The following is a 22,140-nucleotide window of genomic DNA, read 5'->3' on the forward strand; positions in this document are numbered from 1 at the left end:
GAATTTACTACTGACAGTCTAATCTAAACAGTTCTGCTAAGCGCTGATATGTTAGAAAGCAAAGTAAAAGCCTAACTTTATTGTTGCTTTTTGCCATTTGGTAGCATTTTACACACCAGCTTCAATCTTCAGAAACCCTGGATTCAGTAGAAAACCATTTAAATGAAGTTTTATGCAATAAAAACTTCTCAGCAGTCAAAATTTATACAGTAAAAAAATCCATGCAAAGCATACTTTTCTGAAAACACTTAACTCTGAACAAAGCAGCAAACTACACAAATGCAAAATGAAAACAGCATTTCAATTCCACCAAAAGTAGTCATCAAATTCATGTCAGTGTACGGCAAAAACCTCCACAATATTGTAAAGTAATTAACCTCCAATTAAAATAAAGAATTGATTTAAAAGAAAACGTAGTCATCATAAAAGATGTAAAAGTCACCTAACTTCTCTAAGCACTATTCACTTTTTAAATGGAAGATGATAAAAACTATTGTCCACAAACAATATCCCAACTCTAGGGCAAGTTTTAGAAAGTCTTCAACCTCTGGCTTTAATGGCGACTAAGTGAGTAGGATGAAGATCTGGAACGTGGTCTGTGTCCTCCAGGACTACAGTAAGGAGGAGGTGACCGTCCCCTGCATATCCGATCCCTGTCTTGAGCGGCTCTCCGCCTCCTCCTCCACCTCCTCCTCTGGATGTCTGCTACAATAGTCCCGATCATCAGCGCCTCCATCCTCCCCTCTGCCGTAGTAATCCCAACTGCCAGAGCTGCCACAGGGAGGTCGCCCCGTGTGAAATCCTGGTGTTGGAGTGTGTGGCCTTTTTGTTATAGAGAAATCAGCTGTGATCCTGTGTCCATCGAGCTCCATTCTGTTTCACACTTTGTCGCTTTCTTGGCATCATCTGCATTTTCAAAGTAACACAGGCAAATCCCTACTGAACATCTAGACTGCTGGTCACACACAACAAACCCGTCAGAAATTAGGCCATGTTTAGAGGACACTTCTTTAGGTCTCTTTCTGTAGCGTATAAGCACAGTCCAACACACCAGGACAACAGATGGGATCAGGATTTGCTGGGTTCCCAGCCTGACCCCTGCGAGTGGGCCTGGGAGGTGACTGTGGCTATGCCACCTTCCCTAGGCTCTGCCGTAAAATCCGCTAGGGGCTCGTCTGTGGGAGCGGGAGGGAGAGCGTGGCCTCGCGCAACGCCTTTGAGGACTTCTTCTGGATCGAGGCCTGCTCGCCGCTGTCATGTATGACTTCTGCTGCCGTCACCACTTGGCGTGCTTCAGTGGGAGCACCAGCCTCTCGCACCTCCTTTGCAGAGGCTCCGCCACAGCCTTGAATCACAAACCAGGCACTGGTTCACACACACTGGTTCCCCCGCACAGGTCCCCAAGGTGCTGAGAGCCAGAACGCCCTGCACGGCCTCTGCTTCAGCCACTGTGGTGCTTCACAGGTGCTCACAGATGAAGGGATGTTCACGGCCTCTGATATTCCTTCTTTCTAGATGTGGAACTTAATTCCACCCCAGCCTTCACCACGAATGAGAGCTGGACCATGAATGTGGTACAGACTTAATAAATGGCGAGGGGAATTTGGCAGAAGTGACGGGACATCACTTCCAAGATCACGCTGTCGAAACGCTGCAGCTTCCATCTTGGTCTGGCGCTGTCTCTCCACTGGCCCCCACCCCTTCCTCTCTCTCCCTCCCCTCCTCCTTCCAGACTCCCTCCGTCCTCCCCGCCCCCTCTCATTATTCACTTTGGGGGCAGTCAGCTGCCACCTTATGAGGAGAGGCCCATATGCTGAGGAACAGAAGGCCTGTCATCAATCCCTGGAGTGACCTCTGAAGCAGATACTCATTTCATCAGAGCCTTAAGATGACTGCTGCCCAACTATTAATAATGACTGTCAACTGACTGCAGCCTCATGAGACACTGAGCCACACCTACCCAGTTAAGCTGCTCCCAAATTCCTGACTCCTGTAAAAATTATAAATGTTTGTTTTTTTAAGCTACTAAGTTTGGGGATAATTTATCATGCAGCAAGAGATAACTAATACAGTGATCTTCAGTTTGGCAAAAATGCCTTTAAAATGACACAAAGAATATGAACTATAACAGAAAAAAATTCATAAATCAGATTTTCTAAAACTTAGAAACTTCTGCTCTTTTAAAGACGCTACAACAGGGTTCCAAACAAGATGATGCAGACATCATTTTTGCTGTTTCATACTCTAAGTACAACTAAAACCCTGGACATAATACAATCAGCAACCATAAGAGAACAGTCTTAGCTTAGGCTACTACAATAAAATACCGTGGATGGGGTGGCTTAAACAACAGACATTTATTTGTCACAGTTCTGGAGGCTGGGAAGTCCAAGATCAAGGTACTGGCAGATTCAGTGTCTGGTGAGAGTTTGTGGAGAGAGAGACTGAGGGTGAGAGTGAGCTCTGGTATCTCCTCCTGATCTACTAAGGGCACTTCCCACCCCACCATCATGAGCTCTTCTAAACCTAATCACTTCCCCAAAGCCCCGCCTTCAGATATTATCATGCTGGAGATTAGGATTTCAACATTTGAATTTGGGGATAACACAGACACTTACTCCAAAGCAAGGACTCGGAAAGACAGAAGGCAGACGGGCTACCAGATGGTAGCAGACAACTCAGAACAACCCAGAAATGGCACTTTCCTGCCTCACCAACACATGGTCAATGTAAAATGAATAGAGAGAATTCCCCCCGGTAGCAGCAGGTGGCCCAGACTGAACTGCCTTGTAGCTGTGGTACCAGCAGAGACCAAGTGGCAATTTCTGACTCTAGTCCCCCACCCAACGGTAGCAGAAAGCCTACAGGGCAGCCCAGCAACAACAGAATGCCTGGGGGCACTTTCTTCCCCCACTGCAGTCTGGGTACCCACCTAAACCCAGCAGCAGCTGAGGCCACAGAGCTTTCCTCCCATTTGGTTAGCATCAGTGAAAAATGAGTACAAAGTTTGGTCTTCCGACTCAGCAGTAGCAGGCAGTACCCCTCACCCTCCAAACTAGAGAACGGTGCGAGGAATTTGGAGAGAAGAGAACCAGAGAAAGGGTGTCTTTAACCTGTATGGGATATTCTAGGCAGACAGTTTGTTTACCAAATGAGACACTGGCCAGAATGAATTCACCAAAAGGTTTGAGACCCGGGCTTCCACAGCAACCTTTGAATAGCACACAAAGCAAACCAGAATAGCATTGCAAGAACTCAGAAAGAAGCTGACATTGAAATCTCAGTCACAAAAATAGGGCAGGACCAGCATGCATCCTAAACAGGATGACTGCTCGAAAAGACTATTTAAACAGGACCCAGAGTCTTATAACGTAATATCCACAATGTCCAGGACACAGTAAATTGAAAAAGAAAAAATCATTTGTCACACCAAAAACCAGGACCAGGGAAACCACAACTGGCCCAACAATGCCAACCCTGATATGGCTCAGAGGTTGGAGTCGTCCAGCAAGGATCTTGAAGCAGCCATCAAGACAATGCTGCAGTGAGCAATTATGAATATTCTTGAAACATATACAAATAGAAAATCTGAGTAAAGAAGTAGAAGATACAAAAAGAACCGAATGAGAATTACAGAATTTTAAAAAATAAATAATCAAGATTAAAACTCGCTGGATGGGCTCAATAATAGATTGGAGGAGAGATATGAAAAACATTGAAGACAGAGCAATAGGACTTATCCAGTCTGACCTACAAAGAGAAAATAGATGGGAAAAAAATATAAACAGACTTCAGAGACTTGTGGAACAGCAACAGGTCTAACATCTGTGTCGCTGAAGTCCCAGAAAGGGAGGAGAAAGTGTGAAACGGGAAAAAAATTTTTTGAAGAAATAATGGCTGAATACTTCTAAATTTGGTGAAAAGCATAAACTTATATATTCAAGATGTTGGACAAACCCTCAACAGGGTAGACTGAAAGAAATCTGCCCCAAGACATAATCAAGCTTCTGAAAGCTAAAGACAAAGGAAAAAGCTCTGAAAGCACCTAGAAAGAAATAATGTGTCACATATAGAAAAACTATTCAAATTACAACAGATTTCTCATTTGAATCCAAGGAGACCAAAAGTAAATGGCACAAGATTTTCAAGTGCTGAAAGAAAAGAAGCTGTCAATGCCAAACGATATCCAATGAAAAAAAATAAAGCCCTTTAGAAACGAGGAGAAATGAAGTCTTTCTTAGGCAGAAAAACACTGAGAGACTTTGTCAGTAGTGGGTCTACTCCAGAAAACTGGCTAAAGACATTCTCTACACTGAAAGGAGACAACAACAGAAGGGATCTTGGAGCCAGAAAGAGCGGCAGGACAGCGAAACGAGAAGGAAAAAGACTGGGGGGTTAAATATCATTTTATCTCTCTCCTTATAAGTTTTACAAGCTGTGTTTGATGGTTGAAGTAAACATTATAACATGATTCGAGATGATGCTCAATATACAGAGAGGGAATACTTTTTGTTTGTTTTGTTTTGTTTTTTCATTTATTTATTTTATTTGGAGGCTAATTACTTTACAATATTGTGGTGGCTTTTGCCATACGACATGAATCAGCCGTGGGTGTACCTGCGTCTCCCCATCCTGAACCCCGCTCCCACCTCCCTCCCCATCCCATCCCTCTGGGTCATCCCAGTGCACCAGCCCTGAGCACCCTGTCTCATGCATCAAACCTAGACTGGCGACCTATTTCACATATGATAGTATACATGTTTCAATGCTATTCTCTCAAATCATCCCACCCTCGCCTTCTCCCATTGAGTCCAAAAGACTGTTCTATACATCTGTGTCTCTTCTGCTGTCTTGCATATAGGGTCATCATTAACATCTGCCTAAATTCCATATATACGCATTAGTATACTGTATTGGTGTTTTTCTTTCTGACTTACTTCACTCTGTATAATACGCTCTATTTTCATCCACCTCATTAGAACGGATTCAAATGCATTCTTTTTAATAGCTGAGTAATACTCCATTGTGTATATGTACCACAGCTTTCTTATCCATTCATCTGCTGATGGACATCTAGGTTGCTTCCATGTCCTGGCTATTATAAACAGTGCTGCAATGAACATCGGGGTACACGTGTCTCTTTCAGTTCTGGTTTCCTCAGTGTGTATGCCCAGCAGTGGGATTGCTGGGTCATATGACAGTTCTTTCCAGTTTTTTAAGAACTCTCCACACTGTTCTCCATAATGGCTGTTCTAATTTGCATTCCCACCAACAGTGTAAGAGGGTTTCCTTTTCTCTGCACCCTCTCCAGCACTTATTGTTTGTAGACTTTTTGATAGTAGCCATTCTGACTGGCGTGAGATGGTACCTCATTGTGGTTTTGATGCATTTCAGAGAAGGCATACTTAAGACAATTATATTTTTTTAATGAAGAAGGTAAAAGAACCCAAGTGGAAGTAAGTTTTCTATGGTTTTATTGCAGTAGTAAAAAAAAGCATCAGCACCAGTGGCCTCTGGCAATTTGTGTATACATATTGTTATACCTAAGTGAAGTGAAGTCACTCAGTCGTGTCCGACTCTTTGTGACCCCATGGACTGCAGCCCACCAGGCTCCTCCGTCCATGGGATTTTCCAGGCAAGAGTGCTGGAGTGGGGTGCCATTTCCTTCTCCAGCGGATCTTCCCAACCCAGGGATCGAACCCGGGTCTCCCGCATTGAAGGCAGACACTTTTACCATCTGAGCTACCAGGGAAGTCCTTGTTATACCTAAAGTAACCACCAAATAAAAGTATACATGGAGACTTAAATCTATGATGAAATTATATTTTAGCTCCCCCTAAATGTTCAAATAACCCAGAGAAATGTATGAAAAACAGAACAGAGGACCAAGACACAGAAAAATATTAGAAATATTGAGATCCCTATGTCTCTTATTTGAATATGTACATAATACCTCCTCTTAGCGAAGTCTCTTGACTATTAAAGTAAGCTTTAAAATCACATTTATATAAACAAATCAAGATGAGATTCTAAAAAAATACCCAAGCAGTCCAGGGGAAGCAAGAAAAGAGAAACAAAGTAATGAGAAACCCAGAAACGAGCATAAAACAAATAATGATGTGGCAAATTTAAGCCTTAAAGTTTTGATAATTATTTTAAGTATAAATGATTGAAGTAGACCCATTAAAATAGGTTGACAAAGTGGATTATACAAAACACAACTCATTCATCTGTTTGACGTTTAGTTTATTTCCATGTGCTGGCTATTGTAAATAGTGCTGCAATGAACATTCAAAATTGGATCACTTGTAGAGATGTGGATGGACCTGGAGTCTGTCATACAGAGCAAAATAATTCATAAAGAGAAAAACAAATACTGTATATTAATGCATAAATGTGTAATCTAGAAAAACAGTACAAAAATTATAAAAAATAGTACAAAAAAATAGTAAAGAAAAAAAAAAGATGAACTTATTTCCAAGGTAGGAATAGAGACACAGATGTAGAGAACATACATGTGGACACCAGGGTGAGGAGTGTGGGATGGATTGACGCATATGGATCGCTATGTGTAAAACAGTCATCTAGTGGGAACTGGCATACAGCACAGGGAGCTCACAGCTCAGTTCTCTGTGATGACCTAGAGGGCAGGGATGGGCGGGGGTCGGAGGGAGGCCCAGGAAAGAAGAGGTATATGTATACGTATGGCACCGAAGAACTGATGCTTTTGAACTGTGGTGTTGGAGAAGACTCTTGAGAGTCCCTTGGACTGCAAGGAGATCCACCCAGTCCATTCTGAAGGAGATCAGCCCTGGGATTTCTTTGGAAGGAATGAGGCTAAAGCTGAAACTCCAGTACTTTGGCCACCTCATGCGAAGAGTTGACTCATTGGAAAAGACTCTGATGCTGGGAGGGATTGGGGGCAGGAGGAGAAGGGGACGACAGAGGATGAGATGGCTGGATGGCATCACTGACTCGATGGACGTGAGTCTGAGTGAACTCCGGGAGTTGGTGATGGACAGGGAGGCCTGGTGTGCTGCGGTTCATGGGGTCGCAAAGAGTCGGACATGACTGAGCGACTGAACTGAACTGATAGCTGATTCACTTCATTATCCAGCAGAAACTAACATAACATTGTAAAGCAGCTATACTCTAATTAAAAGAAAAAACACCACAATTCAACTGCATGCTATCTGCAAGACACTCACTTGAAACATGACAATGCAGGTAGGTTGGAAGGTAAAAGATAAGAAAAGATACCTCATGCAAACATTAGCAGAAAAACTTAATAGAGACAAAGAGAAATATTACAAATTTAAATGGAATCAATTAACCAGGAAGATATAATGATTCTAAGTATGTATGCACCAAACATCAGAGGGCTTCCCTGGTGGCTCAGACGGTAAAGAATCCGCCTGCAATGCAGGAGACCTGGGTTCAGTCCCTGGGTTGGGAAGATCCCCTGGAGGAGGGCATGACAACCTACTGCACTATTCTTGCCTGGAGAATCCCATGGACAGAGGAGCCTGGTGGGGTCGCAAAGAGTCTGACGCAAGTGAGCAGCTAAGCACAGCACAGCACAAACATCGGAATCTTGAAATACATGGAGTTGAAAAAAGAATCAGAAATATCCACAACCATAGTTAGGGACTTTAACATCCTGCTTTTGGCAATTGATTAAAAAAAAAAAAAAAAACTAAACAGGCGGTCCAGTGGTTAGGACTCTGCACTTTCACTGCTGAGGGCCTAGGTTGAACTTGATTGGGGAATTGATATCCCACAAGCCATGAGGTGTGGCAAAAAGAAAAATGAGTAGACGAAATCAGTAAAGACAAGGACAAACTGAGCAATGTATCAAACAGGATTTAACTGACATTTATAGAACATTCTAGCCAACAACAGCAGAGTACACATTCTTTTTTCAAGTGTCCACAGTATAGTCACGAAGACTAACCATATCCTGGATCATACAGCAAACCTTAACAAATTTAAAAGAAGTGAAATCCTATAGCATATACCCCCTTACTGTAAAGGAATTAAACTAAAAATCAGTAACAACAGGAAAATCTCCAAATACTTGGGAACTAAACTACAGACTTCTAAACAATTGTTGAGTCAATGAAGCAGCCTCGAATGAAATTTAAAAACATAGAACTGAACAAAACTAAAATACAACATATAAAAATTGGTGAGGTGTGGCTAAAGCAGTGCTAACAGGGAAATATATAGTATTAAATGCTTACATTAGGGAAGAGGAAAGGTTCATATCAATAACCTTAGTTCCTACCTAAAGAAACTAGGGAAGGAAGAGCAAAATAAACCCAAAGCAAAAGGAAAGAAGGAAAGAATAAAAACAGAAATCGATGAAATTGAAAATGGGGAGAAAAATCAATGAAGCAAAAAGCAAGTCTTCAGAAGATTAATAAAATTGACAAACCTTGAGTTAAATTGATAAAACTAAAAAGATGCAAGTCACCAATATCAAGATTAAGGAGGGGATATTGCTACAGATCCTGTAGCCATTAAAAGGATAGAAGGGAAGTATTATAAAAACTCTACACACCTAAGTCCAACAAAGTAGATGAACTGCACCGATTCCTAGAGTGTCATAAACTACTTAAACATACCCAAAATGAAATAGATAACTTGAATAAATTCTATTATCTATTAAAGACATTGAGTCTATAAATTAAAAGCTTCCCCCTAAAAAGAAATCTTCATGCTTCTATAGATTCCCTGGAGAAGTTTGTCAAAAATTTAAAGAACTAATTCTACACATTCTCTTCTAGAAAAAAGAAGAGGAAGGAGTACTTTCCAACTCATTTTATGAGGCCCTGAAACCCAAAGCAGACAAAAACCATACTAAAAAAAGAAAGCTATAGACCAATATCACTCACAGATTTAGATCTAAAACTTTTCAACAAAATATTATCAAAATGAACAATATCAATAGTACATGAACTGAGAACTTCCAGATGTCCAACCTGGATTTAGAAAAAGCAGAGAAACCAGAGATCAAACTGCCATTTGTTGGATCACAGAAAAAGCAAGAGAGTTCCAGAAAAACATCTACTTCTGCTTTATTGACTACACCAAAGACTTTGACTGCGGATCACAAAAAACTGTGGAAAATTCTTAAAGAGATGGGAATACCAGACCACCTTACCTGTCTCCCAAGAAACTTGTATGTAGGTCAAGAAGCAACCGTTAGAACTGGACATGGAGCAACAGACTGGTTTAAAATTAGGAAAGGAGTATGTCAAGATTGTATACTGTCACTCTGCTTATTTAACTTATATGCAGAGCACATCACTCGAAATGCTGGGCTGGATGAAGCACAAGCTAGAATCAAGATTGTCAGGAGAAATATCAATAACCTCAGATATGCAGATAACACCCTTATGGCAGAAAGTGAAGAGGAACTAAAGAGCCTCTTGATGAAGGTGAAAGAGGAGAGTGAAAAAGCTGGCTTAAAACACAACATTCAAGAAACTAAAATCATGGCATCTGCTCCCATAGCTTCATGACACAGATGGGGAAACAATGGAAACAGTGAGAGACTTTATTTCCTTGTGCTCCAAAATCACTGCGGATGGTGAGTGCAGCCATGAAATTAAAAGATGCTTGCTCCTTGGAAGGAAAGTTATGACCAACATAGACAGCATATTTAAAAGCAGAGACATTACTTTGCCAACAAAGGTCCATCTAGTCAAAGCTATGGTTTTTCCAGCAGTCATGTATGGATATGAGAGTTAGACCATAAAGAAAGCTGAGCACCGAATAATTGATGCTTTTGAACTGTGGTGTTGGAGAAGACTCTTGAGAGTCCCTTGGACAGCAAGATCAAATCAGTTGATCCTAAAGGAAATCAATCCTGAATATTCATTGGAAGGACTGATGATGAAGCTGAAGCTCCAAGACTCTGGCCAGCTGATGCAAATAAGTGACTCATGGAAGAACTGACCCTGATGCTGGGAAAGATTGAAGGCAGGAGAAGGAGACTACAGATAACGATTTGGTTGGATGGCATCACAGACTCGATGGACATGAGTCTGAGCAAGCTCCAGGAGTTGATAATGGACAGGCAAGCATGGCATGCTGCAATCCGTGGGGTCAAAAGAATTGGACAGGACTGAGTGACTGAACTGAACTGAACCAAGTAGGATTTACTCCAGGGATGCCAGGTTGGTTCGATGTTTGAGAATCAGTAAATATCATTGATCAATAGGCTAAAAAAGAAAGCTTACCTGATCATATTGATTGATGCAGCAAAAAGAATTTTAAATAATTCAACACCACTTCATGACAGGAAAAAACTCTCAGAAAACTAGAAATAAAGGGGAACATACTTTTTATCAGCTAGATAAAAAGTGTCTACAAAAAAATCTTACAGCTAACATCAGTTTTAACAATAAGACATCTGCCCTCTTAAATCTTATGCAACATAATTCTGGAAGTTCTAGCCAAAAAATAAAGCTAGAAAGAAAATAAAAGGCATACATATTGGAAATGAAAAAATAAAAGGGTCCCAATTTGCAGACAACTTGTTTATCTACATAGAAATCCTATGAAAAATAAAATTTCTACAATAAATGAGTTTAGCAAGCTTACAGAATACCAGATAAACATTCATAAATCATTTGTATTTCCTATATACTAGCAACAAACAAACAGGTGAAAACCAGAGTTAAAAACAGAAAACCATTTACAATCTCTTCAAAAAATTAAGTATGTTATAAATGTAACAAAACACACACAGGACTTGTATGCTGAAGAATACAAAACTGATGACAGAAGTCAAAGAGGCTTATAGCAAATAGAGAGATATTTTACATTCATGAATTAGAAGATTTACATGGTAAAGTTGTCAGTTCTCCCTGATATTTCTCCCCAAACAGGATTAACCTAAATGCCAGAAAGATTTTATTTTGGTTGCTGTAAAGAAGATCATTTTAAAATTTACATGGAAAGTTAAAAGAACAAGAATAGCTAAGATCATTAAAAAAAAAAAAAAAAAAACAGAGCGAGGAACCACCTACTTGAAGCTGAAACTGTGCAGCTACAGTAATCCAGACTGAGTGGTGTTGGCAGAGGGGCAGACCCAGCAGTTCTCCCAAATGACTTTTGACAAAACTGCAAAACCAGTTCAGCAGAGGAAGGATAAATCTTTCAGCAAATGGTGCTGAACAACTGGACATCCGTTGGCAAAAACATGAACATCGACCCAAATCTCACATCTTGTTGTTACTCAGTTGCTCAGTCGTGTCCAACTCTTGGTGACCCCATGGTTTGCAGCACGCCAGGCTTCTGTGTCTATCACCAACTCCCAGAGATTGCTCAAACTCGTGTGCGTCGAGTTGATGATGCCATCCATATCTTCGTCCTCTGTCGTCCCCTTCTCCTCCTGCCTTCAATCTTTCCCAACATCAGGGTCTTTTCTAATGGTCAGTCCTTCACATCAGGTGGCCAAAGTATTGGAGCAACAGTCCTTCCAATGAATATTCAGGATTGATTTCCTTTAGGATTGACTGGTTGGATCTCCTTGCAGTCCAAGGGACTCTCAAGAGTCTTCTCCAACACCACAGTTCAAAAGCATCACTTCTTTGGTGCTCAGCCTTCTTTATGGTCTAACTCTCACATCCACACATGACTACTGGAAACACCATAACTTTGACTAGATGGACTTTTGTCACCAAAGTAATGTCTCTGCTTTTTAATATGCTGCCTAGGTTTGTCATAGCTTTTTTTCCAAGGAGTAAGCATCTTTTAAATAATTGTCTCACATCTTACAAATGATTTAATTCTAAGTAGGCATGTGTTTAAACATTAAATGTTAAACTATTTCAAAAATTTAGGAAGAAACATAGGAGAAAATCTTTAGGACCTCGAGCTAAGCAAAGAGCTCCTAGACAAAGAAGACCTGGATAAACTGAACTTCTCAAAATTAAAACTTTGTTCCATGAAAGAAGCTGTTAAGGGGATGAAAATACAAACTACAATCTGAGAGAAAACATTTGCAAACCAATTATCCTACAAAGAACTTGTGCTTAGAATATATAACTAATTAAAAATTCAACAGTGAAAAACAGAGAACAACAACAACAGTTAGAAAATGGACAGATAACGTGAACAGGGGAGATACAAATTGAAAATCATGCAGAAAGATGTTTGACATATTAACCACTGTGGAAATGCAAATTAAGACCACAATGAAATATCACTATACGTTTGTTAGAATGACTAAATGTAAAAATAGTGACTACACCAAAAACTACCGAGGAAGCAAAGACTCTGGATCTGTTACATATTTCTGATGGGAACATGAAATGGTACAGCCAGTCTTGAAAATAGTATGATATTTTTAATAGGCCTAAACAGTATTTACAAAACTATCTAGCAATTGTATCTTGGACATTTATCCCAAATAAATGAAAATGTGTTCACACAGAAACCTATATGTAAATGATCATCCAGCTTTATTCATAAAAGCCCAAACCTGAAAACAGCCAAAATTCCCTTCCATTGGTGAGTGGTTAAAAATAAATTTCTGGTGCATCCATACAATGGAATACTATTCAGCTATTAAAAAATATAGCAAACTATTAATACTAGGCTTTTCCTATGGCTCAGCGGTAAAGAATCCACCTACAGGGCAGGAGACATGGATTCAATCCCTGCGTCAGGAAGATTCTCTGGAGAAGGAAATGGCAACCCACTCCAGTTTTCTTGCCTGAGAAATCCCATGGACAGAGGACTCTGGCAGGTTACAGTCCATGCGGTCTCAAAACAGTTGGACACGACTTAGTGATTTAACAACAAAAAACAAAAAGCACACAAAAACTTACATGGATCTCAAGGGAATTATGCTTAGTAGAAAAGAGTTGATATCAAAAGGTTATGTACGTGTGATTCCACTTTCTATAGGACATTGTATAACATTTTGAAAATAACTATAGAAATGAAGAACAGATTAATAGTTGCTGAAGGATTGGGCAGGATGAAAATGAGAGCTGGAAATAAAAACAAGACTTAAAGATAAGACAAGGACATTTTTTCATAATCTTGCTTGTGGTTGTGGTTATACAATCCTGTAAATGACCTAGATTAAACTCCAGAGAATTACAAACACACACATATACCACATATATAATGCAGAAGGTGGAGGAAGGGTAAATGGGACTCTTGGTTCCATTTTTGCAACTTCCTGTAAAGTCTACAGTTATTTTTTAATTATCAGTTTTTAAAAATATTTATTTATTTATCTGGCTGCATTAGGTCTTCATTGTGGCATGTGGGATCTAGTTCGCTGACCCGGGATTGAACCTGGGCTCCCTGCACTGAGAGCAAGGAATTTTAGCCACTGGAACATCAGGGAAGTCCCTAAAAGGTTTTTTTTTTTTTTTTTTTTAAGCTAAAAGCAATTACAAAAATGAAAAGTAAGCCACAAGTGGGAATAAAATATTTGCAAAACATATTTGACAAAGGATTTGTGTCTGGAATCCGTAAATAATTCTTAGAACTTAATATGAATACAAACAGCTCAATTTAAAAAAATGGACAAAATATTTGAATAGATACTTCACCAAAGAAGATAAACAGATAGCAAGCAAGCACATGAAAAAACATTCAGCATCACTAGTATTAGAGAAATGAAGATTAAAACCTCAATGAAACCACTACACACCCACCAGAATAGCTAAAATTATAAAAGACTGACTTCATACCAGGTATTTGCAATGATACAGTGAAACTGGAAGTTTATAGCCTGCTGGTGGAAATAAAACATGGGAAAATCATTTTGGAACCAGTTTGACAGTATCTTAAAAAGTTAAACATACACCTTCCATGTGATCCAGTCTTTCTAGTCCTAAATATGGACCCAAGAGGAATGAATGCCTGTTTCATACAAAGGCTCATCTGTGAATGTTCAGAGCAGATTTCTTTTCCATAGCTGTTGCCACGATGCCTGGGCCAGGACACCATAGCCAGTGAGGGGCGGGGGTAAATTTGCACATGGAATTCCTCCATGTTTGGAGCTCAGTTTAATTCCCCTACTCTCAAGGGTATTTAATTTTGCACTAAAGGACTGTGGGCAGGAAGCTGAGGGGGCTGGGGATGGATCTGGGGGAGGGTGCCTCGGGGTGTTTAATCTTTCCCACATTCAGGCAAGCCTTGGGCCAACAAAGATGTCAGTCCACCCACTAATCCTAGAGAAACTGCCAACTCTGCCCAACTCATAAGCAGCTCTCTCAGTGGTTTCCACTGTAGGCAAGGAAGTGGAAGGTGACCCAGCATCCTGCCTTGCATCTTTATGCACTTCCCATCACTAGCCCCACCCTCCCAGAGTCACCAGAGCCAGCCCTCTAAAAGATTATGTCCTTATTTCCTTTATCAAAGTAGCAAGCAATTTTTTTTAAGTGCTGATATCCAGGACTGCTGATGATGCCAAAAAAACCATGCACAGAAATACGTACATAAATAACACATATGCGCTCACTGGAATATATTGCTGGTCTCACAGGCATTTTGCAACATATATTGTTTTTAAACCTTTAAAAATGTTCAAAATTTTTGACCATTTTAGGGATTTATCCTAGAGAAACAAATTTAGCTGTTTAAAAAAAGTTAGCACTCAGTGGAGTATTTATAATATGACAAAAGTGGAAATAATTTTAACATGTTCAACAAAATGCAGAAAAATTACTCCCAGCCTCAAATTCCATATTGAGCCAAATATTATCAAGTGTCAGGGCAAAATTAAAACATCTTCAGGCACATAGTCACTCAAAAATACCTCCCATGAAAAAGAATTTTCTTGGGAAGGATGTCTTTTGGCAGAACAGGGGAGGAATCCAAGAGAGAGGAAGCCTGGTGTCCAGGACGTGGGGCTCCAACAGCAGAGAGGCGAAGAGGGGTCTCACGCGACAGACTGGCGGGCAGCTCTGCTCTGGAGCCGCCTCAACCGGGCTGGAGGCCAGCCTCCAGGATGCAGGGATGTGGGGCAAAACTCACATGTCCAGACAATGATAGAAAGGCACTCAACAGAGCTCCTGGACCACTTGGGGCAAAATTAATGCACAGAAAACTAAACAAATAAGAGTGAGAAAGTTATTGCTATTTGCAATAGCTTACTGCAACAAGGAAAACAGTTGTAATACATAGCTTGTTTCTGAAGTAAACTCTTGTTTTATCCAGATATTGATAGTTAAGCTACTATATTCATCTGCTAGGGATATCATAATAAACATCACAAATAGTGTGGTTTAAACAATAGAAATGTATTTTCTCACAGTTCTGAAGGCTGGAAGTTCAAGATCAAAGTGCTGACGTGGTCGGGTTCTGGTGAGACCGTCTTCCTGAGCCCCTGAAGTGTCCCCCACTCAGCATCTTCTCTGTGGATGCACATACCTTGTGCCTCTCCCTCTTCTTAGGACACTGGTAACACAGGATTAAAGCCCACTCTCATGACTCATATAACCTGAATTATCTCTTTAAGGCCCTATTTCTAAATACAGTCACATTGGGATTTCCCTGGCTACCCAGCGGTTAAGACTTTGCTCTTCCCATGCAACCCCTGGTTGGGAAACTAAAATCCCACATGCCATGGGGCATGGCCAAAAATCAGAAAAAACAATAAATAAATACAATAACATTGAGGATTAGAGTTTCAACATGTGAATTGCATGGGAGTGTGGGGGGGTGGACACAATTCAGTCCACTACAGCTACTATACTCAGTGATGTGAGAGAGGATGTGAGTGGACACAGGGTAATTCTGTAGGGGAGCCAAATACTCAAGCACAGCTATCAAGAAATGCAATATAGAAGGGTATTCTTGAGAAGTTTGAAGGGGAATACTGGAAGAAATAGCTTAAAGAACTTAAAAATACCAATATTTGCTTCTCTGGATGGGTCAGAATGAATAAGCAACTTGCTGGTTTTTCCATGTACACTTGTAAGCACCATTTGATTTTTTTCAACGTTTGTGGTAGATACTGTAATAGACTTGCCAAAAGCTACTCCCCAACTCATTGAGCCCCCTGAAAAAGCAGTTGAGGGAAGCTGGGAAAGTTAACCAAAGCTCTAGGAGTAGGTTTGACTAATACCCAGTGACTGGCTCCAGAACAGGAAAAGCTTTCCCATTCTGCTGGGAAGGTCCTTCTTGACATCAAAGATGGGGTTACCACTGAGCAACATCAGTTTCTCCCACCATGTGGGCAAAGAAACAGCACCCAGTGCCATCTTAATCCAAAGTGGACGCTGTGGCTGCCAAAGCAGAGAGACAGGAAGAATCTAGGATCTTTGAACACCTGAATGACTCAGCTGGAAGACTATCCTCACCCTGACTTTCAACATGTGAACTAATATGTTTTCTAAGTATGCCAGCCCAAGGAAGACTTCCTCTTTCATGTTCCCTAAAGTATCCTAACAGATACAACTCCATTCATGTATAAAACTGCTGAAAGTAAAACTGTATTTTAAACTGTAGTACATAGAATATGTTCATATTTTCTAGGTATGTATATGTGAATATATATGCAAATATGTGAAAATGTTAATAGTAGTAATTTCTGGTAATAGAATTCTCTTCTTTCTGTATCCATCAGGTTTTATTCAGTAACAAGTATTATTTCTGCAGTTGGATAATTTTACATTCTTCCCTTGCTTTGTTGATTGTCAACCTTCCTTTAAGTTTTATTAAAATGTGTTTCATGACTATTGAATCTATGACTTGCAATCCTAATTAATGCATTAAATAACTGTTTCCTTAACCAACAAAAAACATATTTCATATTATTTGATAAGGACATTGTAAATGTGGCTTTATTTACTCATAATAAATACTGCTGTCATTCAGTATGAAGCCAATATTACCCTTATAGCAAAACCAAGCAAAGACACTGCAAGAGAAAAAACTACAGGTCAATATCTCTTATGAATATACATGGAAAAATCCCCAACAAAATACCTGCAAACTGAATTCAGAAAAATATAAAAAGATTTATATTCCATGATTATATGGGATTTATCTCAGGAATGCAAGGATGGTTTCAAAAATCAATTAATGTAATACATTCACCCCACCATAGAGCCACCAAGCAGATGATCCACAAACAGAAGAACAATTATACCAAATAAATTCTTGCACTGTTAAGAAAGTACCCCACAAGAGACTGACCCAGACTTGTCTGTGAGTGTGCAGGAGTCTCCAGCAGAGGTGTGGGTCAGCAGTGGCCTGCTGCAGGGTCAGGGGCACTGAACACAAGAGTGTGTGCACACGGCCTTCTGAAGGAGGCCGCCATCATCTTCATCACCCCCACCATACTTTGGTCTCAGATCGAACAACAGAGAGGGAACACAGCCCTGCCCATCAACAGAGAATTGGATTAAAGATTACTGAGCATGGCCCTGCCCATCAGAACAAGATCCAGTTTCCCTCTCAGTCAGTATCTCCCATCAGGAAGCTTCCATAAGCCTCTTATCTTTATCCGTTAGAGGGCAGACAGAATGAAAATGACAATCACAAAAAACCAACCAAACTGATCACATGGACCAGAGCCTTGTCTAACTCAATGAAAATATGAGCCATGCCCTGTAGGGCCACCCAAGCTGGACAGGTCAGGGTGTAGATTTCTGATAAAACGTGGTCCACTGAAGAAAGGAATGGCAAACCACTTCAGTAGTCTTGCCTTGCGAACCCCACGAACAGTATGAAAAGGCAAAAAGAAATGATACTGAAAGATGAACTCTCTAGGTCAGTAGGTACAAAATATGCTACTGGAGAAGAGTGGAGAAATAGCTCCAGAAAGAATGAAGAGCTGGAGTCAAAGCAAAAATAACACCCAGTGGTGGATGTGACTGGGGATGGAAGTAAAGTCCGATGCTGTAAAGAACAATACTGTATAGGAACCTGGAATGTTAGGCCCATGAATTAAGGCAAATTGGAAGTGGTCCAACAAGAGATGGCAAGAGTGAATTTCAACATTTTAGGGATCAGTGAACTAAAATGGACTGGAATGAGCGAATTTAATTCAGATGACCATTATATCTACTACTGTGGGCAAGAATCCCTTAGTAAATGGCCTAGCCATCATAGTCACCAAAAGAGTCTGAAATGCAGTACTTCGATACAATCTAAAAAAAGACAGAATGATCTCTGCTTGTTTCTAAGGCAAACCATTCAGTATCACAGTAATCCAAGTCTGTATCCTCACCAGTAATGCTGAAAAAGCTGAAGTTGAATGGTTCTGTGAAGAACTACAAAACCTTCTAGAATGAACACCAAAAAAAGATGTCCTTCTCATTATAGAGGACTGGAATGCAAAAGTAGGAAGTCAAGAGATACCTGGAATAACAGGCAAATTTGACCTTGGAGTACAAAAATGAAGCAGGGCAAAGGTTAACAAGAGTTTTGCCAAGAGAACACACTGGTTATAGCAAACACCCTTTTCCAACAACACAAGAGAAGACTCTACACATGGACATCACCAGATGGCCAACACCAAAATCAGATTGATTATATTATTTGCAATGAGAGATGAAGAAGCTCGATACACTCAGCAAAAACAAGACCAGGAGCTAACTGTGGCTCAGATTATGAACTCCTTATCGCAAAATTCAAACTTAAATAGAAGAAAATAGGGAAAACCACTAGACCATTCAGGTAGGACCTAAATCAAGTCCCTTGCGATTATACACTGAAGTGACAAATAGATTCAAGGGATTAGATCTGATACAGTACTTGAAGAACTAAGGACAGAGGTTCATGACATTGTACAGGAGTCAGGGATCAAGATCATCCCCAAGAAAAAGAAATGCAAAAGGCAAAATGGTTGTCTGAGGAGGCCTTACAAATAACTGAGAAAAGGAGAGAAGCTAAAGGCAAAGGAGAAAAGGAAAGATATACCCATCCGAAGGCAGAGTTCCAAAGAATAGCAACGAGAGATAAGAAAACCTTCCTCAGTGATCAATGCACAGAAATAGAGGAAAACAACAGAATGGGAAAGACTAGAGATCTCTTCAAGAAAATTAGAGATACCAAGGGAACATTTCATGCAAAGATGGGCACAATAAAGGACAGAAATGGTAAGGACCTAACAGAAGCAGAAGATATTAAGAAGAGGTGGCAAGAATACACAGAAGAACTATACAAAAAAGACCTTCATGACCAGATAACCACAATGGTATGATCACTCACCTAGAGCCAGACATCCTGGAATGTGAAGGCAAGTAGTCCTTAGGAAACATCACTATGAACAAAGCTCATGGAGGTGATGGGATTCCAGTTGAGCTATTTCAAATCCTAAAATATGATGCTATTAAAGTGCTGCACTCAATATGCCAACAAATTTGGAAAACTCAGCAGTGGCCACAAGACTGGACAAGATCAGTTTTCATTTCAATCCCAAAGAAGGGCAATGCCAAAGAATGTTCAAACTACCACACAATTGGACTCATCTCACATGCTAGTAAAGTAATGCTCAAAATTCTCCAAACCAGGTTTCAACAGTATGTGAACCGTGAACTTCTAGATGTTCAAGCCTGATTTAGAAAAGGCAGAGGAACCAGAGATCAAATTTCCACCATCCGTTGAATCATAGAAATGCAAAAGAGTTCCAGAAAAACATCTACTTCTGCTTTATTGACTATGCCAAAGACTTTGATCGTGTGGATCACAACAAACTGCAGAAAATTCTTCAAGAGAGCTCAATACCAGACTGCATTATCTGCCTCCTAAGAAATCTGTATTCAGGTCAAGAATCAACAGTTAGAACTAGATATGGAACAACAGACTGGTTTAAAATTGGGTAAGGAGTATGTCAGGGCTGTATATTGTCACCCTGCTTATTTAACTTATATGCAGAGTACATCATGCAAAATGTCAAGCTGGATGAAGCACAAGCTGGAATCAAGATTGCCGGGAGAAATATCAGTAACCTCAGTTATACAGATGATACCAGGAGAAGAGGAACTGAAGAGCCTCTTGATGAAGGTGAGAGAGGAGAGTGAAAAAGCTGGGCTTAAGATGCAACATTCAAAGAACGAAGATCGTGATATCTGGTCCCATCATTTCAAGGCAAATTGATGGGGAAACAATGGAAACAGTAACAGACTATTTTGGGGGCTCCAACATCACTGCCTATTGTGACTGCAGCCAGAAATTAAAGACGCTTGCTCCTTGGGAGGAAAGCTATGAGAAACCTAGCAGCATATACAAAGCAGAGACATTTAGTTCAGTTCAGTCCAGTTCAGTTGCTCAGTCGTGTCCGACTCTTTGTGACCCCATGAATTGCAGCATACCAGGCCTCCCTGTCCATCACCAACTCCCGGAGTTCACTCAAACTAATGTCCATCGAGTCGGTGATGCCATCCTGCCATCTCATCCTCTGTTGTCCCCTTCTCCTCCTGTCCCCAGTCCCTCCCAGCATCAGAGTCTTTTCCAGTGAGTCAACTCTTTGCATGAGGTGGCCAAAGTACTGGAGCTTCAGCTTTAGCATCATTCCTTCCAAAGAAATCCCAGGGCTGATCTCCTTCAGAATGGACTGGTTGGATCTCCTTGCAGTCCAAGGGACTCTCAAGAGTCTTCTCCAACACCACAATTCAAAAGCATCAATTCTTCGGTGCTCAGCTTTCTTCACAGTCCAACTCTCACATCCATACATGACCACTGGAAAAACCATAGCTTTGGCTAGATGGACCTTTGTTGGCAAAGTAATATCTCTCCTTTTCAATATACTATCCAGGTTGGTCATAACTTTCCCTCCAAGGAGTAAGTATCTTTTAATTTCATGGCTGCAGTCACCATCTGCAGTGAGTTTGGAGGCCCCCAAAATAAAGTCTGCCACTGTTTTCCACTGTTTCCCCATCTATTTCCCATGAAGTGATGGTACCAGATGCCATTACTTGCCAACAAAGGTCCGTCTAGTCAAGGCTATGGTTTTTCCAGTAGTCATGTATGGACGTGAAGAAAGCTGAGTGCTGAAGAATTGGTGCTTTCGAACTGTGATGTTGGAGAAAACTCTTGAGAGTCCCTTGGACTGCAAGGAGATCCAACCAGTCAATCCTAAAGGGAATCAATCCTGAACATTCATTGGAAGACTGAGGCTGAAGCTGAAACTCCAATACTTTGGCCACCTAATGCAAAGAAGTGACTCCTTGGAAAAGGCCCTGATGCTGGAAAAGATTGAATGCAGGAGGAGAAAGGAACAACAGAGGATGAGATGGTTGGATGGCATCACTGACTCAATGGACATGAGTTTGAGCAAGCTCCAGGAGTTGGTGATAGACAGGGAAGCCTGGTGTGCTGCAGTCCATGGGGTTGCAAAGAGTCAAACACAACTGAGTGACTGAACTGAACTGAATGTAATACCTCATATCAATAGAATAAAAAACAAAAATCATGTGATCATCTCAATAAACATAGAGAAAGTCTGACAAAATTCAACAAACTTCACGATAAAAACTTTTAACGATCGGGAAGGGAACTTCCTCAACTTGATAAAGTGTATCTCTGAAAAACCAGTAGGTAATATCATAAAGAATGTTTTCCCTACTAACACCAAGAACAAGACAAGGATACCCACTGCCACCAATTCTATTCACCCACTGCCACCAATTCTATTCAGAGTTGTACTGGAAGTTCTAATCTGCGAAATTAGGCAAGAAAAATGAATAAAGACATCCAAATTGGAAGAAGTAAAACTATACCTATTCACAGATGACATGCTCTTGTATATAGAAAATCCACTAAAAACAATTAAACTAATAAACAATTTCAGCAAATTTGCAGGATACAAGCTCAGTATATAAAATCAATTGTATTTCTAGACATTTGTAATGAACAATACAAAAATGAAAGAAAATCATTTCATTTATAAAAGTATCCAATAGGATAGAATACTCTCAGAAGTAAATTTAACAAAAGAAGTGAAAAATTACACTCTTTAAACTATAAAACATAGTCAAAAGTAACTAAAGATCAAAACAAATGGAAAGACACCCATTGTTCATGGATTGGAAGAACTAATGTGATTAAGATAGCAATATCCCACAAATTGGTCTAAAGACTCAAAACTATCCCTATCAGAATTCTAACGGGTTATTTGTAAAACTTAAAAAGCTTATCCTAAAATTTGTATAG

At 40.3% G+C, this 22,140-nt stretch overlaps 1 pseudogene; it reads right to left on the reverse strand.

The window, feature by feature from the left end:
- Positions 1-553: 553 nt before the first annotated feature.
- LOC114113102 (transformer-2 protein homolog beta-like) lies at positions 554-1,258 on the reverse strand (annotated as a pseudogene).
- Between the last annotated feature and the right edge of the window lie 20,882 nt (positions 1,259-22,140).

The sequence above is a fragment of the Ovis aries genome, chromosome 2 (assembly GCF_016772045.2).
Source record: "Ovis aries strain OAR_USU_Benz2616 breed Rambouillet chromosome 2, ARS-UI_Ramb_v3.0, whole genome shotgun sequence".
Lineage (NCBI taxonomy): Eukaryota > Metazoa > Chordata > Mammalia > Artiodactyla > Bovidae > Ovis > Ovis aries.